Here is a 12,566-nt window from a genome sequence, read left to right on the forward strand (position 1 = left end):
TTTTATAAGTAGTCGGAAGCGATTGGTTCTCAAGGACGAACCCCATCTGTCGGTTCGACACAACGTCAAGAGACCGACAGAAAGGGAACTATACTTACCCGTGGATGCTATACTTACCAGTGGATGCTATACTTACCCGTGTATGTTATACTTACCTGTGGATGTTATACTTACCTGTGGATGTTATACTTACCTGTGGATGTTACCTGCCTGTCAATTACCCCTGTTTGTACCATTAAAACCTATTGATCAGTAAGTGGAGTGTTTATGCTGTCCCTTGTGGTCCTAAAGTGTGACAGAAGACCTGACCTACCAAATGCGATGTCCACTCCACCCTCAGCACTGGACCCCCTCACCGAACCTGCCAGCATCCTCCACGGTCAACTCCCTTCACCCACCACCTGCGTCCCCCCCGTAAAACCCACTGCATCTCGTCCACAAAACCCCATCAGAGCACCCCCAATCCCTCCAGATCCAGATTTAATGCAAGTGGACCATTCTATTTTATCCCGTGCAGAACGAGTTCGGCGGATCAGCCAACGTCTGTGCCTGTATTGTGGGGTATCGGGACATAGGATAGCAACGACCCACGGTGAGTACGGTGCAACTGCTACCTCCTTTAACCTCTCGCATACTAATGTTATAGTAACCTCTCCTCACCTGTCTGTTTCAGCTAAAGCCCTTATAGACTGCGGGAAATTTAATCTCCCTTGCCCTGTTGAAAACCCTTAGCCTACCTCAGAAGCCGTTGGATTGAGGTCGGGTTTGCTACCACTCCCCAGGTGGGTAGAGTAGCCAAAATCTTTACTCAAGTAAAAGTACAAGTCACTATTTTAAAAATTACCTAAAAAGTAAATAAAAACTAAGCAATGAAAAAACTACTCAAGTAGCTAGTTACTTTGTATCTGATTATATAGGCCTACTACATAAAATTAATATTAATGCCAATATTTTAATATTACATTTTAATCAATATTTTTAATTATCATAAGCAGATATCTTTGCAATATACTAGAGAGACTAAAGAATAGACAAACACAGAAGAGACAAGCATTTCTGTAAATTTCATCTAGTCCTGATGTCAATGTAGTTTACACAACTTATTTAGAATAATAGACCATGTCAAACTAAAGCATTAACTAAACTCAGAGCATTCCCTAAGATGATCTAGAACATCTGCAGTGCTCTCTTAAATGAAATACACATTTTTGAACAAAGCTCATGTTTTCTCGTGTTGTGTCACGTGTGTGTTGTGAAACGCTCTTACTTGTAAACAAACAGTAAACAATGAACCACACGCCCATCAACAAGTGTTCTTCCTTCTGTTCTTCAAATGTACATTTCTGCAAGCCCAGTCTCTGTGTCTGACAGGTAACGTGCATGTTGCTGTGTCTGACGAACGGGTCGCGCGGGTGCGCGCATATGGCAGGCATTTATCATTGCTGGCAAACAATATGACACATTTGCAGTTTTGATTGTATAGATATAGATTAATATCCACTTCATCCAACGCTCTTTGTGTTCTGCGTGTTCTTTAATTTCGCGCTACGAGGAGTGAGTAATCCTGCTTCAGATGATTCAGATCTTGCTGCGAACTGAACAAATCATTTGAACTGATTCATTAGCCTATTCAAATGGTTTTGCCCATTGTTCAATTAATGCTTTCAAAAGAATCGACTCAAAAGAATCGATCACTCGGGAATGCCCGTAAAAAGAGACGACAACCTTGAAATAAGCAATGCATTTTATAATGCATATTTTAAAATGAAGGAACGAAGGAACGTCACGCAATGTAAGTTATGTAACGAAGTAAAAGTACAGATTTTCTATTAGAAATTTACTCAAGTAAGAGTAAAAGTACACACTTTTAATTTTACTTAAAAAGTACATATTCTCCAAAATGTTACTCAAGTAAATGTAGCAAAGTAAATGTAGCGCGTTACTACCCACCTCTGCACTCCCCCACAATATCCCTTCAAGTCTGAACTTCGCAAACTGAAATTATCTCTTTCTGGGTTCTGGAGGGTTCGATTGCTGATATCGTCCTGGGATGCCCCTGGATAAAACTCCATCAGCCCCACATTAACTGGAATACCAGCCAGATTCTACACTGGAGTAATGCCTGCCGATCTCGCTGCCTCAATCTCTCTGCACTCAAGTCTGCACAGATCTCAGTCCTGTCCCGATTAATTTGACAATGGTGGAAAGCCCAGAGATGCAGCGCAAGCTCAAAATTCCCAAGGATACGGGGCGATCCAGGACGTATTCTCAAAACAGCTGGCTACCAAACACCCTCATCGGCCATGGGACTGCGCAATTGAACTGCTGCCTGGGGACCTCAGACCTAAAGGATGGATCTACCCCCTTTTGATCCCGGAACAGAGGGCCATGGATGATTATGTAGGTGAGGCATTGGCGCAGAACTTCATCAGACCATCTACTTCCCCTGCCACTTCCAGCTTCTTCTTCGTGGGCAAAAAGGACAGAGGTTTGAGACCGTGCATCGACTACCGGATTTTAAATTCTCACACAAAGAAGTTCTCCTATCCCCTTCCCCTGGTCTCTGTAGCGCTGGAACAATTCTGAAATGCAACCACCTTCACCAAGATGGACCTGCATTCAATTCCCCCTCCATTTTTCAAAACTTCATGGACGAGATCTTTAGAGACATGCTCAACAATTTTGTTATAGTTTATTTAGACAACATCCTCATTTATTCCCATAATCTCACAGACCATATCACTCAAGTTCTTCAATGCCTCCGTCAGCACCAACTTTACCTCAAACTTGAAAACTGTGAATTCCACTCCAGCTCCATCCACTTCCTCGGCTACCATATCAGCAATAATTCAGTCAAGATGGACCAGGGGAAGGTGGACGCTGTCAAAAAATGGCCACAACCCACCACCGTCCGTGAACTGCAACGCTTTCTGGGGTTCGCCAATTTCTACCAATGATTCATCACAAATTTCAGCTCAATCGCCACTCACCTCCATGATCAATAAATGGTCCAAATCTCTGTCCTGGAGCCCAGAAGCCCTCCGAGCCTTTCAACACCTCAAGAATGCCTTCTGCTCGGCACCCACCCTCTGTCTCCCTGACCCAGAACGTCCCTTTACCGTCGAAGTCGACACCTCGAACACTGGAGTGGGTGCAGTGTTGTCTCAGCGATACCTGAGCTCATACTGCCACGACCATCAACAGAGCTGCCACCATTTTCTCGCCTGGGCCGAGTATGCACAGAACTCCTTCTGTCAGTCCTGCGCTTGTGGCAGCCCTGCAAAAAAGTCCAAAGTACATCGGCCCATTTACCATCCTGCACCAGACTCCCACCACACTACAGAATATCAACGTCATTTCATGTGTCCCTGCTCAAACCATAACCCTGTGTCCGTTCCTTCCACAGAGCCTGATGCCGGGGTTGAGCCTCCCCCTCCTCCACCCCTCGATGTCACTCAGCAAATCTATCGTGTGGAGCCGATCCTCGACTCGAGGCGGCCGGTTGGAATATCTTGTGGACTGGGAGGGGACACATTTTCTGCGTCAGGTCTAATTGTCTGTTGGTGTCGCTAGCTCAGACCGCTTTGTGATCTCTCTCTCTCCTGTGGAGGTTATACTTACCTGTGGATGTTATGCTTACCCGTGGATGTTATGCTTACCCGTGGATGTTACCTGCCTGTCAATTACCCCTGTTTGCACCATTAAAACCTGTTGATCAGTAAGTGGAGTGTTTACGTCATCCCTTGTGGTCCTAAAGTGTGACAATTATAATGTAAAAAATCTGAGACCTCAATAATAATCATCAGGAGTGGCAGGAATTGATTTTTGTATTGCCTGTATATGCTTTTTGAGTCTCAAAGTAATGTCACCCATAGACATACATTTAATGAATCAGCAAGGACCATGTTTTAGCTGAAAATGTTCTTTACTGTTCTACTGAAGAAACAATCGCATACACACAACGGTAAGTAAATTAACAGCATATTGAGTGTTTAAAAATTAAACAACGCACAAGCTTTCGATTTCTCTGTGTTAGAATGGTCTGTCATGTACTTTGGTGTCATTTTGGCGCACCCAACTCTAGGCAACATATACACTGTATAGTTACACAAGTAATATCACTCTATTCCCTGCCAATTTAGTTTAATATAACTTTAATAAGTTAACAGTCCAGTTTATTTTTGTTTTAGTTCCTGTTTGTTACCTTCATTACTGATTATTTCCACCTGTGTCTTGTTTACTTTTTCTAACCTACCCTTGTGTACTGTATTCTCCTGTGTTTCCTGAGTTGGTTTGTTGTTGTTTTTTGTCTTGTGTGGAGTATTTCCTGAAAACACCTTTGACTATGTGATGTTGTCTGGGTCCGCCATAAAAACAAGAGCCTGAGCCACCGTCCGCCTTGCATCATGAGTTTGAGCAACCTCCAGCCATGGGGTCACAGTCACCCAGCATGTAGAATAGAACTTTAGAATAGAATAGAAACTTTATTGTCACTGTTTAGGGAATACGATGAAATACAGTTTAGCAGCTCTTCACGATTGTAAAGTTCTAGACGTAAAATATATACAGTTGAATGTCAGAACAGCCAAGACATACATTCATAAACAAAGGTATATATACACACAATAATATAAAAAAGAAATCCCCTGAGGTAGTGCAGTGACAGTGCAAGTAAAGCAATAGTGCAGTAGAATAATATAGTAGGGGAGGGTTATTGCACCTTTATAGGAGTTTTTATTGCACATTTTAGTTTGGTTGGGAGTGTGTAAGTGATTATGTATTTAAGCATCTAACTGCTTGGGGATAGAAACTGTTTTTCAGTCTCTTGGTTTTGGTTTTTATCAGTCTGTACCTTCTCCCAGAAGGTAAGGGGGAGAACAGATGATATCCAGGGTGAGCAGGGTCTTTTGAAATGCAGTTGGCCTTCTTCTGAAGTCGGCCAGTGAAGATGTCATGAAGTATGGGCAGTGACATACGAGTCACACGCTCAGCTGCCCTCACTACCCAATGCAGGTCCTTCCTGTTCTCTTCTGTACAGCTGGAGTACCATACCGTGCAGCAGTAAGTTAACAAGCTCTCTATGGCGGAATGATAGAAGTTGGTCAGCAGGTTTTTAGGTAGACGAGCGTGTTTCAACTTCCTGAGGAGGTAAAGTCTTTGTTGGGCTTTCCCACCTGCTGGGAGATGTGTGTGGACCAGGTGAGGTTGGCCAAGATGTGCAGGCCGAGGAATTTAAAGCTCTCTACCCTCTCTACCTCCTCTCCATGTATGCAGAGGGCGGAGTGCTCTGTACGTTTTGATTTCCTGAATTACAAAATAATTTCCTTGGTTTTGCTGATGTTTAGGTCCATATTATCCAGTGTTCAGGATGAGAGTGGATGATGTGAGGTTTCCCATCCTGACTTCCTGTGGTCTGTTACTCAGAAAGTCCAGTATCCATGTGCACAGAGAGCTGCCTAATCCTAGGCTGTCTAGCTTTGAGCCAGTTTATGGGGAGCAACTGTATTAAAGGCTGAACTGAAATCCACAAATAGCATTCTCACATAGGTGTTTCTCCTTTCCAGGTGAGTGTGCGCTGCGTGGAGAGCTCCTGTGCGGGCTCCATCCTTTAGTCAGAGCCCACCATCCTGAGCCCATTATGTCCATCCTGACGTTGGAGGAGATCATTATGTCCCTTCTGAAGTCTGCTCCTTCTGTGCTGTTCACCTTTAAGCCAGTTAAGGTGTGTTGGCGTTGGTGTGGAAAACACTACCCTAGCTTGCTCGAATGGGTTCTTTGGACAACTTGGTCCCACTCTGAGCCCATTTCTCCCAGCATCCATGCAGATTCTTTCCACTATGCTTGACTTCCTTCTCCACTGGTCCCACCCAGCTCTTAGTGCTTCTTCGTGGCATTTATGTTTTGTAGCAGCATCCAGGTCACATACTTCTTGTGGTGCATTTGTCACCTGAACAATTATCATTGAGATAAATGGTTATGCTAAGAACAGTTCTGAGTATTACAGACCTAGGGTTCGAATTGAAGGGGGGCTGGGGCGGTCCCGGACCCCTCATAAGCCTTAAGGAACCTCTCATAAGTAGTGCTGTAGTACTCGAGTCCGGTTCGGACTCCTTTTCACACAGCAGTTCAGTTCAGTGTGTGCTGTTGTTGTAATTAAATAACTCCGGTATATTGGTTCAAGTTCGCGGGACTGTCATGCGCGCCAGAAAGTGAATAACTGAATTAATTTGTGGATAATATTAAGTGTTTACGGGAGATGCTAAACAGGAACGATTCAGCTGAACTGGTTCGACCGGTACACTAAAAAGAAAGAACCGGTTCGAATGAACGATTCGTCCGCGGCGCAAACCAGCGTCAATCATTCATCAGGCACGATGTCAGCGAGCAGCGGCATAATACATATTGGTTTTACAAACCATAATAAATGTATCGACAGTGCGCTTAAAAGGAAACTTTTTGCAACAAAACTTTCCCCGAAACATGTGGGACAACATCCAATTTCGTAAGACACCTGCAAAGGCATCACAAAGAGAGGTAAGTTAATGCCATGTTTCAGAGTTAGCATTGCATTTGAGTATTTTAGACAGTTTGGAAAGTAGGGCTTAAAGATAAGATTGATCGTATTTTATTGTCATTGTGATGAACATGTTATTTAAGGATGGGCACCGACGTGCTTATAAACGTGCTTATAAACGAGCCGTTGAGCCTCTGCTCTTTCTAGCGGCTCCTCTATCGAACGCGCACGTGCACGGGCAGGCGCGCACACGCACACACACACACGCACAAAAGTGTTCATTGCTGCACAACCTTGCTGTTAGGAGGGCTGATAAAAAAGTTCCTTAAAAAAGTAATAAACAGTTACACTTCGGCTTTGTGACTTTAGTGCTATACCTATATAGTAAAAATAAAATGACCTTATTTTATCTGCTTTTTGATCATTACAAACAATAATGAAAATGATTATCTTAGAATAGAAGATATGCTGTCTCTTGCATCACATAAATTATCAATAGTTAAGTATGTGGTCTTGTAGTCATGATTTTTTTCTGTCTCTGTCTTGACTGTCTCAATTGGACTCGGTCTTGACTTGGACTCGAACCTCTTTGGACTCGGACTTGACTTGGACTCGAACCTCTTTGGACTCGGACTTGACTCGGTCTTGACTAGTCCTGGTCTTGGACTTGTCTTGGACTCGACAATGGTGGACTTGACTACAGCCCTACTCATAAGGTCTAAAATAGGGAACTTGGGGGGTCCCTTGGTTTTTTATTAAAACTAGACAACTAAAAACACAAACTTTTTTGTCAATTTATCATGCTAAAACAACACTTTTGTCCATTATTTGTACAAATTTCATAAAACTAAAATGTCATTTTTATCTGAAAAATCCATGCATGCTCAAGCACGCCACTCAGTGTTCAATGAAGACATGTACAGAGATATCGCAGGAAGACACGGGCTGTGTGCGGATCCTCTCATATTGAAAGTGTTTATCTTAAAACTTTAGTTAGGCTAGTATCATTTTGATATGCAAGTCTTTCTTTATGTACGATATTATCTCACATTGTCAAAACAGATGCGACACGGTACTGAGCCACTAAAGGGACATACAGCTGGTGGAAAAAAGGGAGTGAAAATATTTAAAATATTTTGCTCTCCCCAACATTGCGTTCCTTTGCAAAACGTTTGCGTTTCCCCAAGAATATTTTTCTTTCCCTCAGAAAACTTTCGCATTCCCCAGAGATTATTTTGCACTCCCTTCTGGAAACATGAGCTCTGACTTTGACAAAAAGGCTTCTCCTTTTGCCCAAAGGGATGACATTCATTTTTCTGCATTGGTTCATATGGATTATTTTCATATACTTTGATCTACATTATCAGGAGATGAAACAAGTTTAAAATGCACATATGCTTCTGCATATAAGGTGACGCGTCCTCACTCATTTTGTATTAATATTCCAAAAAAAGGGAACAGCACCGCATTACAATAATATAAAGAACAAGAATCAAAGGACAAGAAAAACATAATAAATAAGAGGACAGGAAAATCTCAATTAGTGAGAAAAATGTTATCATAAACTTCGAAAAAATTGTTATCCTTATTTCTATAAATAAATTTAAGAGATTTTACAATGAGTAAAATCTCAGCAAGAAAGACATCAAACCTAGGCAATCTTATTAAAAATATCTAGGCTACAATGCAAAATAAAAAAATTAACAGCAAGATCAATAGCATCCCACATAGCAATTATGTGTTGGCCCAGCTCCGGTCCACACAAATCCTTTTCCCTCGGCCCACATACAACAAAGAATGACAGCCCTAGGGTGGGCCAGAATCTGTATTACAGTGGAGGGCCACATATGGGCCGAGACTCAGCCAGTTAATAAGCCGTAACTGGCACTGAACTGGGCCAGAACAGGTTTTAGCATGGGTACCATATCTCTGCCATAAGTAAACCGTATTAATACCAGCTTTTAACCAGAACTCCCGGAACTGAGCCATAGAGTCCAATCATGCCCAAATTGTGTGAACAAATCATTCACAAGAAAACTGAATTCATAAATTGGAATTTTTATTTTTCAACAAGTCAATAAGGCGTCTACACATGACATGAATCTAACATTGCCATTTTAAACTTAATGTTATCTTTAGATAAATAAAAGTTGGAATCAAAATTAATTAATTAAACAAAAACAATTGACAGCTACAGTTGTGTGTGTCTTCGAAAACCTTTCTAGTTGTGTACTGTAAACTGCCAGCTATACACAAATTTACGTTTTAGTTTAAAAAAAGGCAGTACAGTAAAAACTTAAATTATAAGGTAACTTTACCCTTAGTAAATAAATATTCTTGAAACAAATTACTTTGTAAAAATATACAAATACAAACAACAAAATTAATAACATGAACAATTCAACACTTTAATATCTGTGTCTGCTGAGAAAGTTTAAGATTGTCCTCAACAAGTGAAGAACAGCTCTGCAGCCTCTCTCTTCTACTCACCTTTGCTCTCTAAAAATCTGAAAACATCAGCAGCTCCCTGTTATTAAAAATAGAAGAAAACAGATGCAAATCAGTATTTATCAGTTTATATAAAACTGACACATTTCAAACTTTCATTTTAGTAAACTATGTAGGGTTTAGACAATTAAATTATATGCCAAGAAAGCCAAAGTTCAGCAGAAATGAATGGAAAGACCAATTCAGAGACAATTTGAGCAGAATGGAATACTGCAGTATTTTTTCTTGGTTAACCATGCTAAGAATATAATATGAAGATATTTTCATCAATGAAGAAATTTTATGTATACTTAAGTCATCAAAAATGTTTTGTTCAGGTCAGTACACAGCATATTATTTACACAAATCAACGAGACACTGGCTATTTTTAATCTATTGCCTATTTAGGATGACTCTTGGTTGTTTCCCTTCCTTTTGTCAGTTGCTTTGGATAAAGGTTTCTGCTAATTGTAAAAAGTATTAAATAATGTATAGCACAGACGTTAAAAAACACTTTACAATTGGTTTTATTGTTTAGACCATGTGCATTACATGTACAATAACTGAATATTATATTATGGAATATCCACAATTTTTAACCAAGAAGACACTTCCCAGTGATACAGTTTGTCAAGATTAATAAAAATCAATACCTGAATGTCAGCTCCTTCTGGCCTGTCAGTATCCTCTTGTCCTATCTCTCTTGCTCTCTTTATCCTGAAACAGCAAGCGAAAACAAGATTGCTAGAAAATGATTCCCAAATATCCCATGGTCTTGTGCAGTATTTGTTTTTACACATGAATTAAGCAATGTAAACCAAGTAACTAATGTAATGTTAGAGCAAGGTACAAATAAACCAGTCCAGTGTTTTCGGTTTTCCAGACATTGGCTCTCTGTTTAAGATAAATTCTCAAACACAAAAAGGTGTGCTCATCCACACACCACAAGGGCTCAGGTGCAGGACAAAAACCATTAAATGAGTGATCACCTGATGTCTATAAAGACTTTCCTCTATTCTTTTGTTGATTTGTGCCTGACGAAGACTTGATGGTCGAAATGTTGCTGGTTATTTATTAAACCTGTGGAGCAGTTTTCAGTGTGCGGACATTTTGTTTATTCTGCTTTAAGATAAATGCTCACTCACCTTGTGTTGTCACCTCTGTCATGGTCTCTGTCCTTCTCCTTATTTCTAAGTTTTCTCTGAAATCACAACATATCACTATTCAGTCATCTAGAGTTATGCTTTTGATATATAAATACAAAGAGGAACACAACCCCCAACATTCATTTTACATTGACATTTTTAATTGAGTGTCTATCCATTTATTCAACTTTGACAACAGTAGAGCAAAAGTAAATTACAATTTTCCATTGTGTATACACTGCACTTCTACTTCTGTCATCTTACCTTTGTGCAAGGCAAATGTTTATAGTCTGTCTTCATTATTACATCTTCATTGTTGTTTTTACAAGTCACTGACTCTAAAACAACATAATAGTGTTAACAGAATATGAGAACGTTAATTTTTAGGTGAAATACAAAAAAAGAGCACAGATATGACAAGCAAATACAATGTCAGTATTACAGATTACATTATTTCTTAATCTTGTGTCTAATATGATGAAAACTTCTCCGTTTATATTCATTGTCTCATCTTACAAAAACGCATTACATCACATGACTCACGTAAATTTTGCATCCCGGTACTTTACTGTCACATGTTTAATGTTCCTAACTGTTGTCAACAATTAAAGTTTAGATACTTAGCTTACACCTTTTGTCGCACAGTTAAACCTGAATGCATTGCCATTGATCGTCAGGAAAGCCCGCCTTCTTCTTTCCTTTGATTAGCTACTGCTCGGCTTCCGTTAACGGTAAAGCCCAGCTTCTCTTATATGATTGGCCAGTATCATCTGCATTATTTGATTTGATTGGCCATTACATTGACGAGCGCTTAGACTGCTATGACAGATAACTTCATGTAACGTTTTTACTTTTTGTCATCATAACCACATTCCGTACATTACAGTGTGTTAAGAAATGCAGCACAATAACTGTCATGTAATTTTGAGCTGAATAGGAAACCAAATGCTGATGAAACTGTGTTTCGCAACAACCAAGTTATCTTGCGCAACGCGAAACATACTGAACTGTTTGGACAGCAAAGCTCAAGTATACATATAAAACATCTCGTTAGCTATGTACTCTATCTAACGATAGAGCATACACTATAATAGATTTGCTTACCTGGGTCAGAAATAATTCTTCTTTTATAAAACTTATAGGTGCATACCGCCACCTACTGTGATGGAGTGTGAAGAGAATTTTACTTGTCCTACCATGGAAATCGCGCAATTTCAAATGACAAAATGGATTTAAATTTAAATTCAAAGAGCAGAATAAGGTGGTGCTTCTAACAGGGCAGCTAAATTACAGTTTATTACACATTTCGATAATATATTATAATATAAAAAATGGGTGTGAGTGGGTGTTTGTGTGTGTGTGTGGGGGGGGGATGTTGTACCTAAATGTTGTAGACAAAATATACTTGTGCATTTTTTTTAACTGTGCAAAAATATTTTCTACCATTACAAAACTACCATTTTCTTTAAAAAATATTGTTTATTTATGCTAATTCTAGACAAAGGGAAGATCATCAGCTGATCATATAACTCTCTCTCAAAAGGTTTAGCAAACCTAAATCCTTAAATTTCTATAATTATTCATAGTAAATCAACTTATTTAAAATTTGGCCCTCAATCACCATACTGATCTTGGGCCACATACCTCCCATCCACAATCGGCCCAACTGTTGTCTGCCATCATGCATCCAGTACCATCACTGCCACACATGGCCCACACTTGGCTGACATGTTGCATGCCAGTGCCTGCAGTGCGCCAGCAGTGCCATTATGAGGCCACATTTGGGCCGAGTCCGTCTGCTATTTGGGATGGTCACTGCAAAAAACAAAGAAATATGTCTTTTAATCTCTCCCTCATGTGGATCTCTTTTAATGGATTATCAGCATGTTAAGGACATGTATGCGTGCAATGTGGTCAAATTACTACAATGATCCAAACTATCAAATCAAATCACATTTATTGTCACATCACCACAGCACAAGTGCCTTGGTGAGTGAAATTCTTGAGAGCGTGCTCCAGAAAGTGCAGAAATAGTTTACATATAGACAGTACTATTTACATACCTACAGACTTATACACATGACAGTGTGCAATATACTGTACACATACATACAGTATACTCAGTACACACAGTGTACTATTAGACATACAGTTACCAATACACATTATACACCATATTTACACATTCTGCATTATGTACACATATATACACACAATAATATGCGAAGGTGCAGCAGATTATACATAAACTGGATACGCGAATGTCATGGATGTGCATTGGATGGTATCCAGTGGTAGCAGATAGATTGTTGTATTAGTGCAGTGTGTACGTGTAGTCCAGTTTGAACTGTGTCAGAGTTAAAGTGCAGTGTGTGGCATACCGAAAAGTGGGAGTATGCTGTGGGGTGTATTAGTTCTGA

The 12,566-nt window shown here is 40.1% G+C and overlaps 1 long non-coding RNA gene across 1 annotated transcript; it reads right to left on the minus strand.

Moving 5' to 3' along the window:
• Positions 1–8,933: 8,933 nt before the first annotated feature.
• LOC130559863 (uncharacterized) lies at positions 8,934–10,501 on the minus strand. The gene is made up of 4 exons (XR_008963624.1): positions 10,411–10,501; positions 10,147–10,202; positions 9,655–9,718; positions 8,934–9,041 (listed from the first exon to the last, which is right to left on the minus strand). It is a non-coding gene; the product is annotated as an uncharacterized LOC130559863 (long non-coding RNA).
• Positions 10,502–12,566: the final 2,065 nt, after the last annotated feature.

This window comes from Triplophysa rosa, linkage group LG10 (assembly GCF_024868665.1).
Source record: "Triplophysa rosa linkage group LG10, Trosa_1v2, whole genome shotgun sequence".
Taxonomy (NCBI): Eukaryota; Metazoa; Chordata; class Actinopteri; order Cypriniformes; family Nemacheilidae; genus Triplophysa; species Triplophysa rosa.